Below are 24,583 nucleotides of genomic sequence, written 5' to 3'. Positions count from 1 at the left end.
GAGTTCTAGTATTTGGAACTAAAGAGATGAAAAAGCATTCTAAGTAGCAACCAAGCAAAGAAATAATGAGATCATGCAACGACTTTAGAAAACAAGAATATCAAGATTAATAACTCTCCAAACAAAGAACAGGCTCAAGTCTCTCAGGGTTGTAGCGTTAGTTTGAGTTCCTTCCTTCCAGCATGTTACAAAAACAGATGATCTTTTTTTTTTTTTTGTGTGATTACATGTGAATTCGTAATTGACAACTATAACTAAGTATTAACCAAAGAGCATATCAGACTTCCACCCATGTTTGTAACTTTCTTTAAAAGTCATGCAATTAAAAACCAAATCCTCATCATTGTGTTGGAAGGTACCCTAAGACACAAACAAACAACAAAAACGACTCTTGACTCTTTTGGTTTTTTTTTAAATTTTAAATAAAGCACGAAAACACTTTTTAAAACAGTGAATAACAACATTAGTAGTGATAGGTGGTGAATTTTGAAAATAAATCACGAAAAGCACTCTGTTTACCCCACACTTAAACTAAACATTGTCCTCAATGTTTCAAAAGAAAACTTTAAACAAGAAAGCAATGAGAGACAACTAGCAAACAAGACAATCATAGCAAAGTAAAAATAATAAAGAGAAGAGTAAAAGAGAGCAAATCTGGTTGTAGAGCCCGGAGATTCCGTTGTCTTTCTATTTGAACACATGGGTTGCCTCCCAAGAAGCGCTTGCTTTAACGTCTTCCAGCCGGACGGTACCTCCCTTTAAGCTTCACTAGGGCCAATGGCATGGAGGGGTACATCCTCCACTACATGCTCCTCAAAAGACTCATAGTATGGCTTCAAACGGTGTCCATTCACTTTGAATTCATGTCCTGTCTTAAAACTTTGAATTTGGACTGCACCATAGGGAAAAACATTAGTAACAACAAAAGGACCAATCCATTTAGAACGCAACTTACCCGGAAACAAACGAAGGCGAGAGTTGAAAAGTAACACTTTCTGCCCCACAGAAAACGTTTTACTACGAATCATCTTGTCATGGGCAGCCTTTGTTTTCTCCTTGTAAATATGAGCGTTCTCATAAGCTTCAGTCCGAATTTCCTCAAGCTCATTCAATTGCAATTTCCTATGAAGTCCAGCGGCATCAATGTTCATGTTGAAAGTCTTGACTGCCCAATGTGCACGATGCTCCAACTCAACTGGAAGATGGCATGGTTTCCCATAAATGAGCCGAAAAGGAGACATTCCAATTGGTGTTTTGTAGGCAGTACGATATGCCCACAATGCATCATTCAAACGCAAGCTCCAATCCTTTCGAGTTGGTCCAACTGTCTTTTCCAAGATCTGCTTGATTTCCCGGTTGGAAACTTCGGCTTGTCCACTTGTTTGGGGATGATAAGGTGTTGAAACCTTATGCGTGACATTATACTTCTTAAGTAGTGCCTCTATGGTCCGATTACAAAAGTGAGAGCCCCCATCACTTATAAGTACTCGTGGCATTCCAAATCTTGCAAATATGTTAGTTTTAATAAAATCTGCAACCACTTTGGAATCATTGGTACGGGTGGCTTTTGCTTCCACCCATTTTGAAACATAATCCACAGCAAGTAGGATATAATTAAAACCATGTGAAGAAGGAAAAGGGCCCATGAAATCAATACCCCAAACATAAAAAATCTCAACAGAAAAGATAGGGGTTTGTGGCATTTGATCTTTTGCACCTACATTGCCCGTTCTTTGACAACAATCACAAGTCATACAAAAAATTCTAGCATCCTTAAAGATAGTAGGCCAATAAAATCCACATTCTAAAACCTTAAGTGCTGTGCGTTGTGTACCAAAGTGACCCCCACATGCATAAGTGTGACAGAAGGTTAAGATTGAATTAAACTCAGAATCATGCACACATCTACGAATAATTTGATCAGGGCAATATTTCCACAAATAAGGGTCATCCCACACATAAAACCGTGCAATTTTTTTAAGTTTATCGCGTTGGTGCCTAGTTATGGTGCTTGGAACTTGTTTAGACACAATATAATTCACAATATCAGCATACCATGGCTCACTTACCTCAATGGTCAGCAATTGTTCATCTGGGAATGCCTCTGGAATAGGTAGAAGGTCTTCTTCATGTACCAAACGGCTCAAGTGGTCAGCCACTACATTTTCACATCCTCTTTTGTCCCTAATTTCCACGTCAAACTCCTGAAGAAGAAGCATCCAGCGAATAAGCCTTGGTTTGGCTTCTTTCTTTGTGAGTAAGTACTTCAAAGCTGCATGGTCAGAGTAAATTATAACTTTAGTACAAAGTAAATAAGAACGAAACTTATCTAAAGCAAACACAACAGCAAGAAGTTCTTTTTCAGTGGTGGAGTAATTCAATTGAGCATCATTCAAGGTTCGGGATGCGTAGTAGATGACGTGTGGCTTCTTGTCCTTCCGTTGTCCCAAAACAGCCCCTAAAGCATAATCTGATGCATCACACATAAGCTCGAACAAGGCTCCAACTGGTGGAACAATGATAGGTGCTGAAGTTAACAATTCTTTGAGGTGATTGAACGCCTTCTCACATTCGTCATCGAACACAAACGGCACATCCTTTTGTAGAAGTCGGCACAAGGGTGTTGAAATCTTCGAGAAATCTTTGATAAAACGTCTATAGAATCCTGCATGTCCAAGGAAAGAACGAACCTCTCTCACCGAAGTGGGAGAGGGTAAGTGGCGTACAAGACCTATTTTTGATTTATCAACTTCAATTCCCTTTTCTGAAACTATATGTCCTAAAACTATGCCTTGTTTTACCATGAAGTGACATTTTTCCCAATTTAAAACAAGGTTGGTTTCAATGCAACGTTTTAATATCAACGTGAGATTAGTTAAACAGCCATCAAAAGAGTCACCAAAGACACTAAAATCATCCATGAAAACCTCAATAATCTTCTCAACGAAATCGGAAAAGATACTTACCATGCATCTTTGAAAGGTGGCTGGTGCATTACATAAACCAAATGGCATTCGTCGATAAGCAAAAGTACCAAACGGACAAGTAAAAGTAGTCTTTTCTTGGTCATCTAGGGCTATAACAATCTGATTATATCCCGAATAGCCATCAAGAAAGCAATAAAAAGAATGACCGGCTAACCTTTCAAGCATTTGATCAATGAACGGCAAAGGGAAGTGATCTTTCCTTGTGGTGGCGTTGAGCTTCCTATAATCAATGCAAACTCTCCAACCTGTTTGGATACGAGTGGGGACAAGTTCATTCTCTTCATTTTTTACCACAGTGACTCCTGATTTCTTTGGTACAACTTGAACCGGTGAAACCCAACGACTATCCGAAATTGGGTAAATGACCCCACAATCAAGAAGCTTAATGATCTCCTTTTTCACAACTTCCATCATTGGAGGGTTGAGTCGGCGTTGAGCCTCTCGAGTTGGTTTAGCCCCCTCCTCTAGAAGTATGCGATGCATGCATGTTGTAGGACTAAGTCCCTTGATGTCGGCTAAAGTCCATCCAATAGCTGTTTTGTACTCTTGCAACACCCGAACTAGTTTTTCCTCCTCCACTTTGTAGTGATGAAGAGATTATGTGAGCAAAGTCTCTTTATCTCCCAAGACATACTTCAAATGATGCGTGCGGTTTAAGCTCGAGTGGGTGCTGAATCACAGGTAACAACTTGTTAGTAGAAACGGGAATTGGGATTGGGGTTGGAGACTTACCAACATATTGTGGCAGTGACTCAAGGGCAGCCACCATCTCGGCAATTTCTTCATGATTAGGTTCGGCCCCATTTTTGATGAGTTCAATTCCCTGAACAATGGTGGTTTCAAGGACATCCCTATCCAGGGATTCGAGAGATATTCTGCGCCAAAGATCAAATGCATCAATAGAAACAAGAGTGATCATCAATAGGTATGCCGAGAAATATTGAAATCAATGATATTGCCATCAAATTCCATTGTCAACGTCCCCTTGAACACATCGATCTTGGTTCGGGCTGTTTTCATAAAAGGTCGTCCAAGTAAGATTGGCAATGGTGTAGAATGGGCCGAATCCTCCATCTCAAGCACATAAAAATCTGCTGGAAATATCAAGTGGTTAACCTGCACCAAAACATCTTCCAAAACTCCTTTCGGATATGCATTAGAACGATCGGCTAATTGAATTATAACGCCATCATTTTTAAGCTCTCCTAAGTTCATAGATGCATAAATAGAGTATGGCATGACATTAATGGAAGCACCTAAATCTAACATGGCATGTTCAAACTTGGTGTTACCAATAACACAAGGGATTGTGAAACTACCTGGATCTTTGCATTTAGGTGGCAGTTTTCGTTGCAAAACTGCGGAAACATTCTCACTTACCCTTACCACTTCTTTGTTTGAAATCCTCCTCCTTGTTGTACAAAGCTCTTTCAAGAATTTAGCATATCTTGGAACTTGCTTTATTGCGTCAAGAAGTGGGATATTGACTTGTACCTTCCTGAAAGTCTCTAAGATGTCTTTTTCATTCTCTTCTTTCTTAGATTGCATAAACCTGCGAGGGAAAGGCACATTTGGTGGGATAGGGTTAGAATGAGTTGAATTTGGAACAACCTTACCTGAGTTTGGTTGTGTAGGAGCTTTGGGGGACTGCAGCAAGGGTTGTTCCTCCCTTGCCGTGGCTTTGTCCACCTCCTTCTCTTTGAGCAGCAGCTTTTCGTTCTCTTTTGGGCTTTGTTTGGACATTTTGGGATTGGTTCCAATCTCTTTACCACTCCTCAAGATGATAGCTTTAGCCGTTTCAAAACCTCCTTTTGGATTGACAATGGTTGAGCTAGGTAGTTTGCCTTCTTCTCTAAACTGTCCCATGAACTCCATACATCGCCCAATTTGCTTCTTCCTTGCTCATCTCTTTGGCTTGATTTTGTAAACCACAGAGTCAAAGTTAGTACTTTAAGCATTTGATCATTATCCAATGGCGAACCTGAATTTGATTGGGCAGTTTGTGGTTGAGGCTGTGGTGGTGCGAACGGCCTTTGATAGAGCCCTACAGGTGGCTGTCTATATCCGCCTTGTTGTTGTTGAGGCTCCCTCCACTTCAAATTTGGATGATCTCTCCCGGATTGTAGGTGTTTGAAAACGGGTCATACCTAGGTTGATTTTGGCCTTGATAACCTCGGCATTGGCACTTTCCATCCCCATTCTCTATTGTGAGGACATTGATCGGTGGGGTGTCCATGCATAGAGCCTGCGCTACAAGTGGCTGTACTTTGCACTTTGGATCCTTCAACAACCTGCGAAATAGAGTAGAGATTAGCCATTTGAGATTGAAGTTCGAAAATAGCACTCCTCATTAGGACTTGGCGTGTGATCTCTCCCTCCAACTCCTTCGTATTGTTGTGCATTCAAAGCTCGGTTTGCTATTAAGATCTTAAAGACATGGTGTTTTGTCAACCAAAGCACCTCCGCTGAAGCATCAAGCATTTGTCTCTCGGTGAAGTAGTCCTTCATAGAAATATTGAATTAAAAGCTCTTCCTTCATTTGATGTTGTGGCGAGGATGCAACTAACGTCTTAGCGCTCATAGTACTGAAAGAGATTCTCCGGGCCTTGTTGAATTCCACTAATTTTCTTCCTCAAAGAATGACTCTTGAAGTTGGGAAGAATTTCTCTAGAATACTTTCTTCATACTTTCCCAAGTAGCGGTTCAGTGCTAGTTCATAGAACCAATCTTTAGCCTTGTCCATAAGAGAGAATGGAAGCTTTCATCTTCAAAATATTCCCATCCACGTTAATGGGTGTCATACTTGAACATACTACTTCAAATTCCTTCAAATGCTTGTTTGGATCTTCCATGGACAGCCCATGGTATTTGGGAATGTGATGTAGCAAACTGACTTCAATTCAAACTCATCGGTCTTACCTGCAGCTGCCCGGTATTGAATGCAAGAGGACTCACGATGTCAATCTGAGGCTGAAAGTTCCTTGATTGTTCGATTGTCTACAGCCATGTCTTGTTCCACTTCCAAGTCTGTTTCAGCTTCAGATTCAGGTTCGGAACTAGAACTAGAGGGATTGAGTTCTGACTGCTTCCTCTTCCTTCTCAAAGTTCGTTCGAAATCGTCGTCAAAGTCCAATATGTGCGCACGAACAGGGTGTGAACTTCGAGTCATAAACTAGTACCTAAAACAAAGAAAACAAAACACAACAAAACAAAATCAGAAACACAAGCAAAACGAAAACAAAAGGAAGATTAGCAATTTTGCTAATCCCCGGCAACGGCGCCAAAATTTGGCGAGAGAAATAACTAACGCACAAATTAAACCCTATAATTTATGCAATCGTAGTACGAGTAAGTAGGGATCGTTCTATTCCGGGGATTAGGAGGGATGCTAATCAACACAAATTAGACTTATTAAATTGGAAACTAAGTTAAGGGAACAATGATTGGGGGGAAATTGGATGATTTAGAATAAAGTAAAACTGACAGCAGCAAACAACTAAGTTGTGAATGAAATATGGATTAAGGGATAGCTAGAGGATTCTTCTCCACACATGGAACATATGCACACATCGATCTCCATTACTCTTTCTATAAAGTATGAGCGACAAAGCCCCAAATTAATTGTGAATGCACTAATTAACTCAGATTTTCTAAGTTCATTGAATTGGACTCGGCGACGCAATCAAATTATCCTTATCAAGTTCCTATGAACAACATGATAGAGATACATATCAAAGATCATTAAGTTCTATGAAAATCATAAGCCTTGACAAGACAATTGTAACTATGAAAAGCATGATACTCCTGCCAAGAATTTACTTAGCATAATCATGACTAGTGACTTTCACTACTTATGAATATAAGTTCATACGATTAGTGAAATTCCCTTATATTCTAGCATCAAATCCCTGCATACAAATTAAGTATGCATCCTTAATAAACATGCAAAAATAAGTTCTCAATAAAGCAGAAAAGTAAATCACATTCATACTTTGAAACCATAGCTGGAAGTAATCAATTCATGTAAAACATATGTCCATGGCTTCGAATTCACCTCTAACTAAGAAGAAATTCAGTTACACATGTTCATAATAATTGAAAAGCAATCTAGAATAAACATTTGAACTAATCAAGGGAAGAACTCTGAAAAACCCAATGGATGCAGCAGGTTCCGGCACCAAGTTCTTCTTCTCCCTTTCTCCTTTCTTGCTACGGCACCAAAAGAACTCCCTTCTCCTGCGGCAACCCCTCCTTTATATATGTGGTAGATCTAGGGTAAAGGGCGTGAAACCCAAATTAGGGTTTTATTTGGCTGATTTCTTTAGGCATTATAGGGCCCAATAGAAACCCACGAAATTAGGGTTTTTAGGTTTCCTAATATGAAATTAATCCCCCCCTTTTCCAGCTGGAATTTAGGTCGAATAGGATTAGGATAAGGTAAAATAAAATAAAATCAGTTAGGGTTTTTACTTCCCAGAAGCTGATTCTTGAATTAATTTCCCCATCTTTTTAGCACATTCCTAGCCTATTCGAACTTCAAAAACGTCCATCCATCTTGGCCCATGCATATATATCCATTCAAATCCAAAACTGCTCTAAAATGCTCCAAAATGCCCTTTCTTGCCAATCTTGCTATTTGGACCTACAATAGTACGAAAATAAGCTAAATCACTCTAATAAATGGGAATTAACTAAGTAAATGCAAAGAAATAAGATAGCAAAGTCGCATAAATATGCTCCTATCAGTATGTGTGTATCTCTATTCTTAGTATTTGATTCCCTTCATGAGATCTAACCAAATATTTTGCTTCTATTTCATATACTCATTTGTGCTTGTTTGAGTGAATAAAACCATAGGTTCTGAGTGATTGAGTGCTATATGTGAGAATTAGAGTTGAAGCATGTTCTTCCTTCAAGATTTGAGTATGTTTACTTTGAAGCCGTGAAGACGTTAAGGCCGAAAGACGAAAGACATTAAGGCCGAATTCACCACATATTATTTGGGCCAATCCAAGTTGGACGAAAGACGTTAAGGCCGAAATGAGTTGCTAACTCAGTCTGCTCGTTTTTGCACCATTTTGCATCTTTTCTTATCCAAAGGCACCATTGCTACCTAAGGCCCAATGAACTGAATGATAGACAGAAAAGGGATTAAAACCATAAGTTTGACTCAATAACATAACCAAATCATAAGCTAGAAGGGTACAAAATGATATGCAATTGTGAAGTGATCAAATACCCCCAGACCTAGATTTTGCTAGTCCTCGAGCAAAACAAAAGAAAACAAAGTTAAAAAATAAAACAAGAAGTTAACTAAACCACTTTTGCAGGTAACTCGATTGCATTGAGCGTATGCAACAAGCCTTTAAACCTCTAGGCATCCCTAGTAGGAGGAGTTGTGTCTCCTAAGGGTTTAACTGAAACGATACCCATAAACGCTTTACTGACTCTACAAAACAAAAGGTTAGAAAACTAACTTTGAAAACAACTAATGAAAATGAAAGAAAACTTTAATTATACCTCCAACACCATAGACTTGCCAAGATAGATGATCAATAAGTGTGTAAAGTGGAAGCTATAGCTCAAAGGCACACGGCTTCAAAATAAACATACTCAAATCTTGATGGAAGAACATGCTTCAACTCTAATTCTCACATATAGCACTCAATCACTCAGAACCTATGATTTTATTCTCTCAAACAAACATAAGTGAGTATATGAAATAGAAGCACAATATTTGGTTAGATCTCATGAAGGGAATCAAATACTAAGAATAGAGATACACACATACATACCAGCACCCATGAATACATCCTCAAAGATCAGCTAGGTCTTTCACAAGGTTGTAATGAAAGGCTAAGGTTAGGGGAATTATGAGGAGTTGGAAGGAACACGATTAACTTAAGAACATAGCAAGGTTGCATTCTTCATTGATCTGCAAGGTATCATTGATTTAGAATGGTATGGCTGCAACTTCATAGCATCATGGTATAGACCTTATATTTAACATTTAGATCAAATCGAAACACTTTCTCTTTATCTTCCTTATTTGCTGACTTGATCTACTTCTTCTTTAACTTCATTGCACTGATTCACACCAATGTACATTTAGGCATGTGGCAGCAGCTTCCTTGCTTCAAACTTTATCTTGGCACACCTTGGTATATTTCTAAGCTATAGAGTATGGCTATAATAGGTTAAATATCTCAGATTGAGATACAAGGGTGATAGAAGAAAAAGGCTTGAAGTGTTTGGCTGCAAGAGAGCTGATGGAACACAGATGGGTATGGTGAAAAAGCAGAGAATGGTTATACACACATAGCCTAGCATGAATGAGAGCATGCACCTGATATCTGCAAAGAGAATCGTCCTTAGTATTCAATCAAAATGGAACAATGAGATCATTTAGAGTGAATTGAAGAAAATAAGTAGAGATGAGGAATAGAAACACTTTAAACCCTCTCAAGAATGCAATTAGGCTCGAAATGGCTCACTAGGGTAGTCTCCACTATTCTCCTTCAAGAATCTGAGCATGGTACTTTAGCCACCAGAATTCTAAGAGCAAAAGCTTTGTGAAGTGTAAAATTTCTGATATGAAAATCTCAATGGCAGCTCCATAGCATTGATTGTATGAAATTCTAAAAAAATAAGAATAAAATAAAAATTTTAAATTAAAAAAAAAATTAGTGACAAGCAAACGAAAATTGTAAACACAAATGAACAAAAATTGAAAACCTCCCCCCCAGACCTGAATTGAACATTGTCCTCAATGTTAAAGCATAAGAAAGATGAGTGAGAACATGTAAATAATAAGGGGAAAGTTTAAGACCACGGATTAGAGAAACTCCCGCTTGATGCGGTCGTCATTGCTACAAGCACCTTATTCTTCAACACATGGGTTGCCTCCCAAGCGCCTTAGTTAATGTCTTGGCAAGACATTATCGATTAGCCTTGATTGTACGAATGGAAGATGATCCACCACATGACAGTTTGAATTCAAGCGACCTCCCTCATAGAATGGCTTTAAACATTGTCCATTTACTTTGAAAGTCGAGCCATCTTTAGGGTTTTGAATCTCCACAGCTCCATAGGGAGAAACATTGACCATGGTGAATGGGCCAAGCCACCTAGACTTCAATTTTCTGAAAGAAGGCGCAAACGTGAGTTAAACAAAAGAACTGACATACCTTTGGTGAACTCTTTCCGTTGAATGTTCCTGTCATGGTAACTCTTGGTTCGTTCTTTGTAAAGCCTTGCATTCTCGTTGGACTCATGTCTAATTTCTTCCAATTCATTGAGCTGAAACTTTGTAACATGGCGGCCTTGTCAGATCAAAATTCAACTTCTTGATGGCCCAAAAATTGTGTTCAAGCTCCATTAGCAAGTGACAGGCTTTCCCAAACACAAGACGATAAGGGCTCATTCGATGGGAGTCTTATATGCAGTCCTATAAGCCCATAATGCATCATTGAGCTTGGCGTAATCTTCCTTGTACTATTCACCACCTTCTCTAGGATGTGCTTAATTTCTCTATTGCTTATTTCTACTTGACCAGAAGTTTGAGGATGATATGGTGTAGAGACTCGGTGGGTGATGTTGTACTTCTTCATGAGTGCTTCAAATGGCTTGTTGCAGTTCATTCCTGCGGCTTAAGTGGCTGCCTCCATCACTAATATGACCCTTGGAGTACCAAGCGTGCGAAAATATTGTCCCGGGAACTGGCCTACCTTATGATCATTGGTTTTGGTGGCTATGGCTTCCACCATTTAACAAATAATCAACAACAACAAGTATGTAGGTATATCCAAAGGAAGATGGGAATGGTCCCATGAAATCAATACCCCATACATCGAAGAGTTCCACAAAGAGTATGTTCTTCAATGGCATTTCGTTCTGAAGCATGTTTCCCATCCTTTGACACTGTCACACTAACACAAAAATTAAATGCATCTTTGAATAGAGTAGGCCAAAAGAAACCTGATTGCAAAATTTGAAGTGCTGTTTTCTTAGCTCCAAAGTGACATCCACAAGCCAATTCATGGCTATGCCTAAGGATGCTTTCTTGTTCTTCTTCTGGAACACATCTTCTAATGAGTTGATGTGGACAATGCTTGAATAGGAAAGGTTCATCCCAGACATGATGTTTCACCATGGAAAAGAACTTCTTTTTGTCCTGATAAGTTAGATCATTTCTAAGAACACCACAAGCAAGATAATTAACAAAATCAGCATACCATGGCTCTTTGACTTGGGCAACATATAGTTGTTCATCTCGGAAAGTCTCGTTCAAGGGTAGTGCAGCTTCTCCTTGCTCTTCAATACAATTCTCTCAAATAATGGCCACTAGATTTTCACATCCCTTCTTGTCTCGAATCTCCAAATCGAACTCTTGCAGCAAGAGAATCCATCTGATCAAGCGTGGTTTGGCGTCCGTCTTAGTGAGCAAGTATCTAAGAGCAGCATGGTCAGAATAAAAAATTACTTTAGAATCAACAAGGTAAGAACGAAATTTTTCTAAAGCGAAAACCACAGCAAGCAACTCCTCTATTGTGGAGTAATTGAGTTGGGCATCATTCAAGGTCCGGCTCGCATTATGAATCACATGGGGAAGCTTGTTCTTCTTTTGACCTAGAACTGCACTAGCAAAGTCGGAGGCATCACATTATTTCAAATGGTAAAGACCAATCTGGAGCTATGATAATAGGGGCTGAAGTTAGCTCTTTCTTCAAGGTCGTAAAAGCTTCCATGCAAGTTTCGTCAAACTCAAAAACAGCATCCTTAGCAAGGAGATTACACAATGGTCTTGAAATGCTTGAAATTTTTTTGATGAACCTTCAATAGTATCCGGCGTGGCCCTGAAAGTTTCTAACTCTTTTAACAGAGGAATGGGGTGGTAGATTTGAAATGATATTTATCTTGGCTTTGTCCACTTCAATTCCCTTGCTTGAAACAACATGGCCTAGCACAATTCCTTGTCTTACCATGAAGTGACACTTCTCCCAATTCAAAATCAGATTTGTTTCCTGACATATTTTAAGCACTAGAGACAAGTGGTGAAGACAATCATCAAAAGATGAACCAAACACTGAAAAATCATCCATAAATACCTCCATGTATCGTTCCACCATATCAGGAAGGATTGCCATCATGCATCTTTGGAAAGTTGCTAGAGCATTGTACAAACCAAATGGCATCCTTCTATAAGCAAACGTACTAAATGGACATGTGAACGTGGTTTTCTCCTGGTCTTCCGGAGCAATGGGAATTCGATTATAACCTGAAAATCCATCAAGAAAACAGTAGTAAGCATGGCCGGATAAACGGTCAAGCATTTGATCAATGAAAGGCAAGGGAAAATGATCTTTTCTCGTGGATGTGTTCAACTTCCTATAATCAATGCAAACTCTCCAACCGGTGATAGTTCGTGTTGGAACTAGCTCATTCTTCTCATTCTTTACAACGGTGATTCCGGACTTCTTTGGAACAACTTGCATAGGACTCACCCACTTAGAATCTGAAATTGGGTAGATGATCCCCACATCAAGTAGCTTTAAAACTTCAGCCCTAACCACCTCTTTCATGTTGGGATTTAGCCTTCTTTGTGCATCACGAGATGGTTTGCTGTCTTCTTCCATTAAAATTCAGTGCATGCACATGCTTGGACTAATTCCTTTGATATCTGCTATGGTCCATCTAAGGGTGCATTTATGCTCTTTCAGAACTTCAATTCATCCTCTTCATGTGAGGTGAGACCTGCAGCAATTGTAACAGGGAGAGTTTCATTAGCACCCAAATAAGTATGTTTAAGATGATTGGGTAGAGGTTTAAGTTCTAGCTTTGGGGGGGTAACAATGGATGGCTCCAATTTTGTGGAGACAGTCAAAAGAGCTCAGAGGTGGCCTAAAGGATGGTGGGTATGGCTGAAACACTTCTAAAATATCACTTCTTGGAACTCGATTCATAGAGATCTTCCTCTTCTTGTGTTAGGACCGCTTCTAGAGCATCATTGGACTTTCTGCACAATTTTAGAAGAACCTCATGATCCACAACATCAATTGAAAACAAGTATCAAGAGTGATAGAAGGTTGAGAGAGAGCATCAAACACTTTAAATTCAAGTTTCACCCAGCAGTCATGGAGAAGGTGCCATCTTTCACTTTGATGATTGTGCAATGTGCATGAATGGTGCAGGAGAATGGGATCAACACACGGTCTCATATGGGTTATCCTCCATATCCATCACTACAAAATCAGCGGAAGAATGAGTGTATTAACTTGAACTAAAATATCTTCTACAATACCTTTTGGATATTTGATAGAATGATCAACTAGTTCAAGGCAATTGAGTTTTCTTTATCCCTTCTAGCCAAGCTCTGATAAATGATATGGCATTACATTGATGCTTGCTCCCAAGTCCAACATGGCTCTTCCAACCGTCTTATCTCCGATGTTAATGGGAATGTCAAAGATGCCAGGATCTTCTAGTTTTGGTGAAAGCTTCCTTTGCAACACAGCACTCACATTCTTGTTGAGCTTTACTTCTTCACATGGAGCAAAATTGAGCTTGTGAGCATCAAGTGTTTGATGAACTTTCCATATGCAGGAATCTATTTAACAACATCAAGCAAGGACAAATTTATATTAACTTTACTCAAAATATCATAAATCTCTTTAAAAGCCTTATCTTGATTTGCTTTCTTCAAACGGCCTGGAAATGGAATCGGTGGAATATATGGAGGAGGTTGGATGTATCTATCTTGATGAAGATGTGATGGCACAAATTTTTCATCTCTTTTATGCAATTGAAATGGATTGGGTTCACGAGAATCGATTTGGCCTTAGGAGCAGTTGGGACGTTTTGGGTTGTTCCCCTTCCATAGCTGTGGTTTCCTCTTCATCTTCATCCTCTACAACCACAACATCATTTGATAGATCAGAACCAACTTTGTTATCAACAATCTTACGATCAGACACATGAACGACCTTGGCTTCTTGGTTTTTTGATTGATCACGGTTTAAGCCATTTCGAGTTCTCTTTGAGCTATTTCAGTAGCTATCTGGCCTAATGGACTTCCAACTTGGAGATGGCGGCTTGTAGTTGCTGGAAATTGGATTGGTGGATTGCCATTTGCTTCACTATATCCTCCAACAATGATGATTGTTGTGGCCTTTGGAGTGAAGAGTTTGCTTGATTCATGTATTCCTCCATGAAAGTTTGGATGATTCCTCCAACCTGGATTATAACTTTGAGAATATGGATCATTTATTGGACCTCGGTTGTAGGAATTCACCAACTTAGCTTGCTCTTGCACAAATTCTGGATATGCAGCCCCAAGGGGACAAGAAATGGTAGGATGATCATGAGTTTCACAGATGTTACACACTTCCTTTGAATCTTGAGTTCAATGCAAGGAGGACATCTAGCTTTTGTTCCAATTTGGAAATCTGCATACTGGAATAATCATTAGAACCACCAACAATACGTTTACCTCTTGTATCAGTGTGTTGGGTCTCCATCGCTATCTCCTCAAAGAGTTCATATGTTTCTTCGGGAGTCTTAGTCTTATAAGAACCACCTGCAAAATTAGTGACAATATTATGGCTAGAGGGGGTTAGTCCTTTATAAAACATACGCATCTGAAGCTTCAATGGAATCCCATGATGAGGACATTGATTGAGCAGCCCATTGAATCTCTCCCATGTTTCACAAAACGACTCATCATCTTGCTGTGCAAATAGTAAGATCTTGTCCCTAAGCATGTCGGTTTTTTGCGTGGAGAAGTATTTCTCCAAGAACTTCTTTTGAATGGCTCCCCAAGTCGTGAGTGAACCAGTCTTCAATGCATTCAACCAATATTTCGCCTTATCTTTCAAAGTGTAAGGAAACACTCTCATTCGAAGTTAATCTTCCATCACACCTGTCAAGGGAAAAGAGCTCACAGCATTAAAAATATCCTTTATATGGGTTAATGGATCTTCATTAGGTAAACCATAAAAGGAAGGCAACATATTAAGATGAGAAGATTTAAGCTCATAGTTTCGAGCTGCGGTGGGCAGCAAGATGCTTGAAGGGGATGCTGGAATTGTTGGGATATCAAAGTCTCCCATGAACTCATTGGCAGCCATCTGTTCTTCTTCTTCTTGGTCTGAACTTGATTCCGAATTTGAAGGTGAAGAACACGGGAGGTCAGTGTGGATAGCAAGACCTTCAAATGTGGCAATAAGCTCTCTTTTGATTGCCAACTCTCTTTCTAGATGATTCTGAATTTCAGAGATCACCCGGTTTGGTTGCAAAGATGGTCCTATGTTCAAAGATCTCGAACATTGGAATGAAGACCTCACTTGTTCAAGTAAGGGATTTCTAGACATAAACTACCTGAAACAGAAAATAACTTGAGTTAATTAGTACTACTAAAAGAATATTATAACCTTGGGCACATAACCAGGGAAGAACTTTCATTCATCTCTCAAACATGCGTAAATTTGTTGTTAAAATGTTAACTAGCAATTATGCAGGCAATTTGTAATATAGCAAGACAAGTCGAGGTCGTACCACAGTGAAGTTAAAATTAGTTATGTACTTAGATTACCAAATTCAAGAAAGTAGGAGGTTAAGTCTAAAATAGAATTTAAAGCAAGAGTGATTGTAATTGTTGAACAAATGAGGCAAAATAAAATTTCAAACAAAAGCAAAGTGAGCGAACGTAACAAAGAGTGTTTTTGTGGGCTGGAAAACAGATTGGGAGACTAGGGCATTCGATTCACCATAACAATTCAATTCTAGGTTATAAGGAGTCAAGTGACAAGTCTAATTCGGATTCAAAGATTGATTCTAGCTAAAGTATGATTAGGCCATGGTGTCTGGTCCTGACCTTGTGTCCCTAATTCCCTGACTTGATCATTTGTTGTCTAACCTAAATTAAGCATTAGGAACTCATTAAGCATAGAAGAACAATTTAAACAACCAAGCATGTATCTAATCCCTGTTGTCGAATGTCCATACATACTTTTCTTATTCATAGTTCAATTCGAATCAAAGCATGGTGTCTACTCTTGATTCAAACCAAGATAGCTAATATTCAAGTTCTAATTGTGATCAATCATCCAAACAAGCATATTAACTGATAAGCAGAATGAATAAGAACATGAATCATGAATCAAACTTGAAACTCAAAACTTCAATTTATAAATCCAAAATATTCATGTTAGGTTACATCGAAGTCCTAGTTATGAATTTAGCTACTCATAATGGAAATGAAACTTAAACAGAAATGAGAAAACATAATGAATGCAATAAGAGTGGAAAAACCCATTTCTGGAGTTACTTGTGGTGTCCAAGGCTTCTCCAAGTGCTTCTCCACGTCTAATGCTGCTCCAAGAGCTTCCTCACATCTAGAGTATGGCAACTAAAGAGGTGATTTGGGATGAGTTTGGGTGAGTGGTGATGGCAGAGAAAGAGGAAATTCATAGGGAAATGGAAGGGAGGCTTGTTGGAGCTGTTTTGGTGATTTTAGGCTGAATGGAGTGTTTGGTGAAGGATGGGAGTGTCAGAGGATGGCTGAAGTGAATTTTAGGCTGAATGCGAGTGACTCCCTTTGAATGAGTGTACATCTCTCTATTTATAGAGTGCAATTTCATGCTCCCCTTTGGCTGGAGAAGCACACCCATTCCTAGCTATTCCCAATTGCCTGAGCTGCCCATTAGGTTCCCATGCTGCTTTGTCTCCCATGTGTGGCTGATTTGATGTGTAGCCCATGCCTCTAGGAATGTCAGCTGCCCATCCTTCTGAGTTTCCATGCTGTCTTGTCTCCCATGTGTGGCTGATTTGATGGGCCCACGAATTGAGGTCAATGTAATCAATTGATACACTTGAGTATTTTTAAGATCAGAATCTCATCTTTCCATGCTGTCTTGTCTCCCATGGGAGAAAGACTTTAAGGACGAAATGAGTTGCTAACTCAGTCTGCTCGTTTTTGCACCATTTTGCATCTTTTCTTATCCAAAGCCACCATTGCTACCTATGGCCCAATGAACTGAATGATAAACAGAAAAGGGATTAAAACCACAAGTTTGACTCAATAACATAACCAAATCATAAGCTAGAAGGGTACAAAATGATATGCAATTGTGAACGGATCAAGAACGAACTTCCTACGAACCTAAATTGTCCGATTTCATGGACCAATCGATATCGGATTGAGTCCAAAACTTAGGGAACATCATAATATGGTGGGAGGAGTCATTTTGGTTGGTTTTGAGTGGAATCCAATGGCTAAAACTATGTAGTACACAAACCACTCCATTTTAGAACGAACTTCCTATGAACCTGAATTGTCAGATTTCATGGACCAATCGATATCGGATTGAGTTCTAAACATGGGGAATATCATAATATGGTGGGAGGAGTTATCTGGTGGGTTTTCGGTGAAATCCAATCACTAGAACTACGGAATACACCAACCACTCCATTTCAGATCGAACTTCCTATGAACCTGAATTGTCAGATTTCAAGGACCAATAGATATCGGATTGAGTCCAAAACTTGGGGAATATCATAATATGGAGGGAAGAGTCATTTAGTGGGTTTTCAGTGAAATCCAATCTATAGAGCTACGGAATACCCCAACCACTCCATTTCGGATCGAACTTCCTACGAACCTGAATTGTCCAATTTCATGGACCAATCGATATCGGATTGAGTCCAAAACTTAGGGAACATCATAGTATGGTGGGAGGATTCCTTTGGTGTGTTTCGAGTGAAATCCAATTTCTAGAACTATGGAATATACCAACCACTCCATTTCCGAATGAACTTTCTACGAACCTGAATTGTCCGATTTCATGGACCAATCGATGCTCAGTTAGTCGAAAACTTGGGAACATCATAATATAAAGGGAAGAGTCATTTGGTGTGTTTTGAGTGAAATCCAGTGTCAAGAATTATGGAATACACCAACCACTCCATTTCAGAACGAACTTCCTACGAACCTGAATTGTTCGATTTCATGGACCAATAAATATCGGATTCAGTCCAAAACGTGGGGAACATCATAAGATGGTGGGAGGAGTCATTTTGTGGGTTTTGAGTGAAATTCAATCTCTAGAACTATAGAATACACAAACCATTCCATTTCAGAACGAACTTCCTACGAACCTAAATTGTCCGATTTCATGGACCAATCGATATCGGATTGGGTCCAAAACTTGGGGAACATCATAATATGGTGGGTGGAGTCATTTGGTTGGTGTTGAGTGTAATCCACTTGCCAAAACTATGCAATACCCCAACCACTCCATTTCAGAACGAACTTCCTACGAATTTGAATTGTCAGATTTCATGGACCAATAGATATCAGATTGAGTCCAAAACTTTGGGAATATCATAATATGGTGGGAGGAGTCATTTAGTGGGTTTTCTATGAAATCCAATCTCTAGAGCTACGAAATACCCCAACCGCTCCATATCGGATCGAACTTCCTACTGAACAATTGTCATTTCATGGACCAATCGATATCGGATTGAGTCCAAAACTTAGGGAAGCTCATAGTATGGTGGGAGGAGTCATTTGGTGTGTTTTGAGTGAAATCCAATGTCTAGAATTGCGGAATACACCAATCACTCCATTTGAGCAGACTTCCTCTGAACTGTTGTCCGATTTCATGGACCAATAAATATCGGATTGAGTCCAAAACGTGGGGAACATCATAATATGATGGGAGGAGTCATTTGGTGGGTTTTGAGTGAAATCCAATCTTTAGAACTATGGAATACACCAACCACTCCATTTCAGAACGAATTTCCCACCAACCTAGATTGTCCGATTTCGTGGACCAATCGATATCTGATTCGGTCCATAAATTCGGGAACACCATAGTACGGTGGGAGGAGTCCTTTGGTATGTTTTGGCGAAATCCATGTCGGTATGGAATACACCTACCCGGTCCATTTGAGCAGACTTCCTATGAACTTAATTGTCAGATTTCAAGGACCAATCGATAACGGATTGAGTCAAAAACTTGGGGAACAGCATAACATGGTGGGAGGAGTCATTTGGTTCATTTTGAGTGGAATCCAATGCCTAAAACTAAGCAATACACCAACCACTCCATTTGAACAGACTTCTGACGTGAATGTCAGATTTCATGGAACACTTCATATTGGATTGAGTCCAAAACTTGGGGAACATCATAATATGGTGGGAGGAGTCATTTGGTGGGTTTTGAGTGGAATCCAATGGATAAAACTATGCAATACACCAACCACTCCATTTCAGATCGAACTTACGAACTTGAATTGTGATTTCATGGACCAATCGATATCAGATTGAGTCCAAAACTTAGGGAACATCATAATATGGTGGGACGAGTCATTTGTTTGGTTTTGAGTGGAATCCAATGGCTAAAACTATGCAATACACCAACCACTCCATTTCGGAAGAACTTCCATGAACTGAATGTCCATTTCTTGGACCAATCGATATCGGACTGAGTCCAAAACTTAGGGAACATCATAGTATGGTGGGAGGAGTCCTTTGGTGTGTTTTGGGTGAAATCCAATGTCTAGAACTATGGAATACACCAACCACTCCATTTTAGAGCGAACTTCCTCTGAACTGAATTGCTCGATTTCATGGACCAATCGATATGGGATTGAGTCAAAAACTTGGCGAACATCATAATATAGTGGGAGGAGTCATTTGGTGTGTTTTGAGTGAAATCCGATGTCAAGAACTAAGGAATACACCAACCACTCCATTTCGGAACGAACTCCTCTGAAGAACTGTATTGTCCGATTTCATGGGCCAATAAATATCGGATTGAGTCCAAAACGTGGGGAACATCGTAATATGATGGGAGGAGTCATTTGTTGGGTTTTGAGTGAAATCCAATCTCTAGAACTATGGAATACACCAACCACTCCATTTACAGGCTAATTTCCACCAACATGGATTGTCCGTTGTGGACCAATCGATCATCGGATTGGATATAAAATTGGAACACCATAATCGGTGGGAGGAGTCCTTTGGTATGTTTGGTGAAAAATGTCTAGAACTATGGAATACCTACCACTCCATTTGAGACGAACTTCCTATGAACTGAATTGTCAGATTTCAGGACCAATCGATGCGGTTGAGTCGAAAACTTGGAACAGCATAATATGGTGGGAGGTGTCATTTGGTTCAGTTTGAGTGGAATCCAATGCCTAAAACTATGCAATAAACCAACCACTCCATTTCAGAACTAACTTCTCTGAACGTGGGTGTCCGATTTCATGGAAAACTTGATATCGGATTGAGTCCAAAACTTGAACATCATAATATGGTGGGAGGAGTCATTTCGTTGGTTTAGCGAATCAATGGATAAAAAAGCATGCAACACACCAACCTCCATTTCGAAGAATGAACTTCTTGAACCTGAATTGTCGATTTGTGGACCAATCGATCGAGATTGGGTCCAAAATTAGGGAACACCATAATCGGTGGGAGGAGTCCTTTGGTATGTTTAGGTGAATCAATGTCTAGAACTATGGAATACCAACACTCCATTTGGAATGAACTTCCTCTGAACTGAATTGTCGGAATTTAGTGGACGGAGTGATGCTCGGATTGGGTCAAAAATTAAGGAACACCATAATGCGGTGGGAGGAGTCCTTTGGTAAGTTTCGAGTGAAATCCAATGTCTAGAACTATGGAATTCACCAACCACTCCATTTCCGAACGAACTTCCTACGAACTTGAATTGTCCGAATTCAAGGACCAATCGATATCGGATTGAGTCGAAAACTTGGGGAACAGCATAACTTGGTGGGAAGAGTGATTTGGTTCGTTTTGAGTGGAATTCAATTCCTAAAACTATGCAATACACCAACCACTCCATTTCAGGACGAACTTCCAACGAACGTGAATTGTCTGATTTCATGGAACACTTGATATCAAATTGAGTCCAAAACTTGGGAACATCATAATATGGTGGGAGGAGTCATTTGGTTGGTTTTGAGTGGAATCCAATGGCTAAAACTATGCAATACACCAACCACTCCATTTCAGAACGAACTTCCTACGAACCATAATTGTCTAATTTCATTGACCAATCGATATCGGATTGAGTCCAAAACTTAGGGAACATCATAATATGGTGGGAGGAGTCATTTGGTGGGTTTGGTGAAATCCAATCTAGAACTATGGAATGCACAACCACTCCATTTAGAATGACCTTCCTCTGAACACAGATTGTCGATTTCATGGACCAATCGATATCGGAGAGTCAAAACGAGAACATCATAATGGTGGGAGGAGTCATTTGGTAGGTTTTAGAATGGATTCAATGGCTAAAACTATGCAATACACCAACCACTCCATTTGAATGAACTTCCTCTGAACCTAAGTGTCGATTCATTGACAATCGATATCAGTTGAGTCAAAGCTTAGGGAATATCATCATATGGTGGGGGGAGTCATTGGGTGGGTTTTCGGTGAAATCCAATCTCTAGAACTATGGAATACACCAACCACTCCATTTCAGAGCGACCTTCCTACGAACCTGAATTGTCCGATTTCATGGACCAATCGATATCGGATTGAGTCCAAAACTTAGGGAACATCATAGTATGGTGGAAGGAGTCCTTTGGTGGGATTTGAGTGAAATCCAATGTCTAGAACTAAGGAATACACCAACCACTCCATTTGAGCGAACTTCCTCGAACAGAATTGTCCGATTTCATGGACCAATAAATATCGGATTGAGTCCAAAACGTGGGGAACATCATAATATGATGGGAGGAGTCATTTGATGGGTTTTGAGTGAAATCCAATCTCTAGAACTATGGAATACACCAACCACTCAATTTGAGCGAATTTCCCTGCAAAGTTGTAGATTTCGTGGACCAATCGATATGGATTGGGTCCAAAACTTAGGAACACCATAATATGTGGGAGAGTCATTTGGTATGTTTTAGGTGAAATCAATGTCTAGAATTATGGAATACACCTCCACTCCATTTGAGCAGACTTCCTCGAACTGGAATTGTCCGATTTCAAGGACCAATCGATGTTGGATTGAGTCAAAAGGGAACATCATAACATGGTAGGAGGAGTCATTTGGTTCATTTTGAGTGGAATCCAATGTCTAAAACTAAGCAATACACCAACCACTCTATTTCAGAGCGAACTTTCACGAACATTGAATTGTCCGATTTCATGAACACGTGATATCAGTTGAGTCCAAACAGAACATCATGTATGGTGGGAGGAGTCATTTGGTTGGTTTGAGTGAAATCAATGGATAAAACTATGCAACACACCAACCCTCCATTTGAGGCAGACCTCTGAACACAGTGTCAGTTTCATGGACCAATAAATGTCGGATTGAGTCAAAACATGGAACATCAATATGGTGGAGGAGTCATTTGTGGGTTTGAGTGAAATCAATCTCTAAATTACGTAATACACCAACCACTCCATTTAGATGACTTCTGAACACAGATTGTCGATTTCATGGACCAATCGATATCGGATTGAGTCCAAAGCTTGGAACATCATAATATGGTGGGAGGAGTCATTTGTGGGTTTTAGGTGAAATCAATCTCTAAATTACGTAATACACCAACCACTCATTTGAGCGACTTCCTCGAACCTAAATTGTCAGATTCATGGACCAATAAATATCAGTTGAGTCCAAAGCGTGGGAACATCATAATATGGTGGGAGGAGTCATTTTGTGGGTTTTGGTGAAATCCAATCTCTAGAACTTCGTAATACACCAACACTTCATTTAGAACAAACTTCCTACGAACTTGAATTATCGATTTCAGGAGACGGTCGATATCGAATGGGTCCAAAACTTGGGAACATCATAATATGGTGGGGGAGTCATTTGGCTGGTTTTGGTGGAATCCAGCGGCTAAACACATGCAATACACCAACCACTCCATTTGAGCGAACTTTTACTACAAACAGAATTATCGATTTGTGGACCAATGAATATCGGTTGAGTCCAAAACTTGGGGAATATCATAATATGGGAGTCGTTTAGTGGGTTTTCTGTGAAATCAATCCTAGAAACTATGGAATACTAACCCTCCATTTAGGAGCGAACTTCCCTCTGAACTGGATGTCAGTTTCATGGACCAATCGATGCTCAATTGAGTCCAAAACTTGGGAACATCATAATATGGTGGGAGGAGTCATTTGGGGTGTTTTGGTGAAATCAATGTCTAGAACTAAGAATACACCAACCACTCCATTTGAGCGAACTACAGAACACGAATTGTCCGATTTCATGGACCAATCGATGTCGGATTGAGTCAAAACTTGGGAACATCATAATATGGTGGGAGTCATTTGGTGGGTTTTGGGTGAAATCTCTAGAACTATGGAATACACCAACCTCAATTTCGACAATTTCCCACCAAACTAGATTGTCGTTTCATGGATCAATCGATATCGGATTAAGGTCCAAATTAGGGAACACCATATCGGTGGGAGGAGTCCTTTGGTATGTTATGGTGAAATCAATATCTAGAATTATGGAATACACTACCACTCCATTTGAGCGAACTTCGAACTGAATTGTCAGATTTCATGGCAATCGATGCTCGGATTGAGTCAAAGCAGGGAACAGCATAACATGGTGGGAGGAGTCATTTGGTTCATTTGAGTGAATCAATCTCTAGAACTATGGAATACACCAACCACTCCATTTGAGCGAACTTCCCTCGAACTTTAGTTATGGGTTGATGGTCAATAAATATCGGATTGAGTCAAAACATTAGGGAACATCATAAGATGGTGGGAGGAGTCATTTGTGGGTTTTAGTGAAATCAATCTCTAGAACTATGAATACACAACCTCCATTTGAGCGAACTTCTAGAACTGAATTGTCAGATTTCATGGACCAATCAATATTGGATTGGGTCCAAAACTTAGGGAATATCATAATATGTTGGGTGGAATCATTTGGTTGGTGTTAGAAGTGCTAATCCACTACGCTAAAACTATGCAATACACTAACCACTCCATTTGAGCAAAATTTCCTAGAACAAGATTGTCCGTTTCATGGACCAATTGATATCAGTTAGATTGGGGTAAGAACACCATAATATGGTGGGAGGAGTCATTTGGTATGTTATGGGTAAATCCAATGTCTAAATTATGGAATACACCTACCACTCCATTCTGAGCCGAACTTCCACGAACTGAATTGTCAGAACAATAAGTTGTCGGATATCAGTTGAGTCAAAACTTGAGAATAGCATAACATGGTGGGAGGAGTCATTTGAGTTCATTGCAGGTGGAATCAATCTCTGAAACTAAGGAATACCCCAAGCAGCTCCCATTTGGATCAGAACCCTCACGAACATGATTATGCGATTCATGGGTAGTCGATACTCAGTTCAGCTCGAGAACAGATGGCAGCAACATGGTGGAGAGTGTCTTTTGGTTCATTTAGGTGGAATCAATGCCTAAAACTATAAGCAATACACCAACCACTCCATTTCGGAAACGACACTCTGACGTAGATTGTCAGATTCCTTGGAACACTTGATATGGATTAAGTCCAACAGAACATCATAATATGTGGGAGGAGTCATTGGTGGGT

The 24,583-nt window shown here is 39.7% G+C and overlaps 1 non-coding gene and 1 pseudogene across 1 annotated transcript; one reads left to right on the top strand and one right to left on the bottom strand.

The window, feature by feature from the left end:
- Nucleotides 1-1,893: 1,893 nt before the first annotated feature.
- On the bottom strand, nucleotides 1,894-6,156 carry LOC148916890 (uncharacterized; annotated as a pseudogene).
- Nucleotides 6,157-14,639: 8,483 nt separating this feature from the next.
- Nucleotides 14,640-14,746, top strand: LOC148916889 (small nucleolar RNA R71). Its single transcript, XR_016127617.1, has one exon. It is a non-coding gene; the product is annotated as a small nucleolar RNA R71 (small nucleolar RNA).
- The last annotated feature ends 9,837 nt before the right edge of the window (nucleotides 14,747-24,583 follow it).

Source organism: Prunus mume, linkage group LG5 (genome assembly GCF_029339155.1).
Source record: "Prunus mume cultivar Tortuosa linkage group LG5, ASM2933915v1, whole genome shotgun sequence".
Lineage (NCBI taxonomy): Eukaryota > Viridiplantae > Streptophyta > Magnoliopsida > Rosales > Rosaceae > Prunus > Prunus mume.
This window is presented reverse-complemented; position numbering and strand designations above follow the sequence as displayed.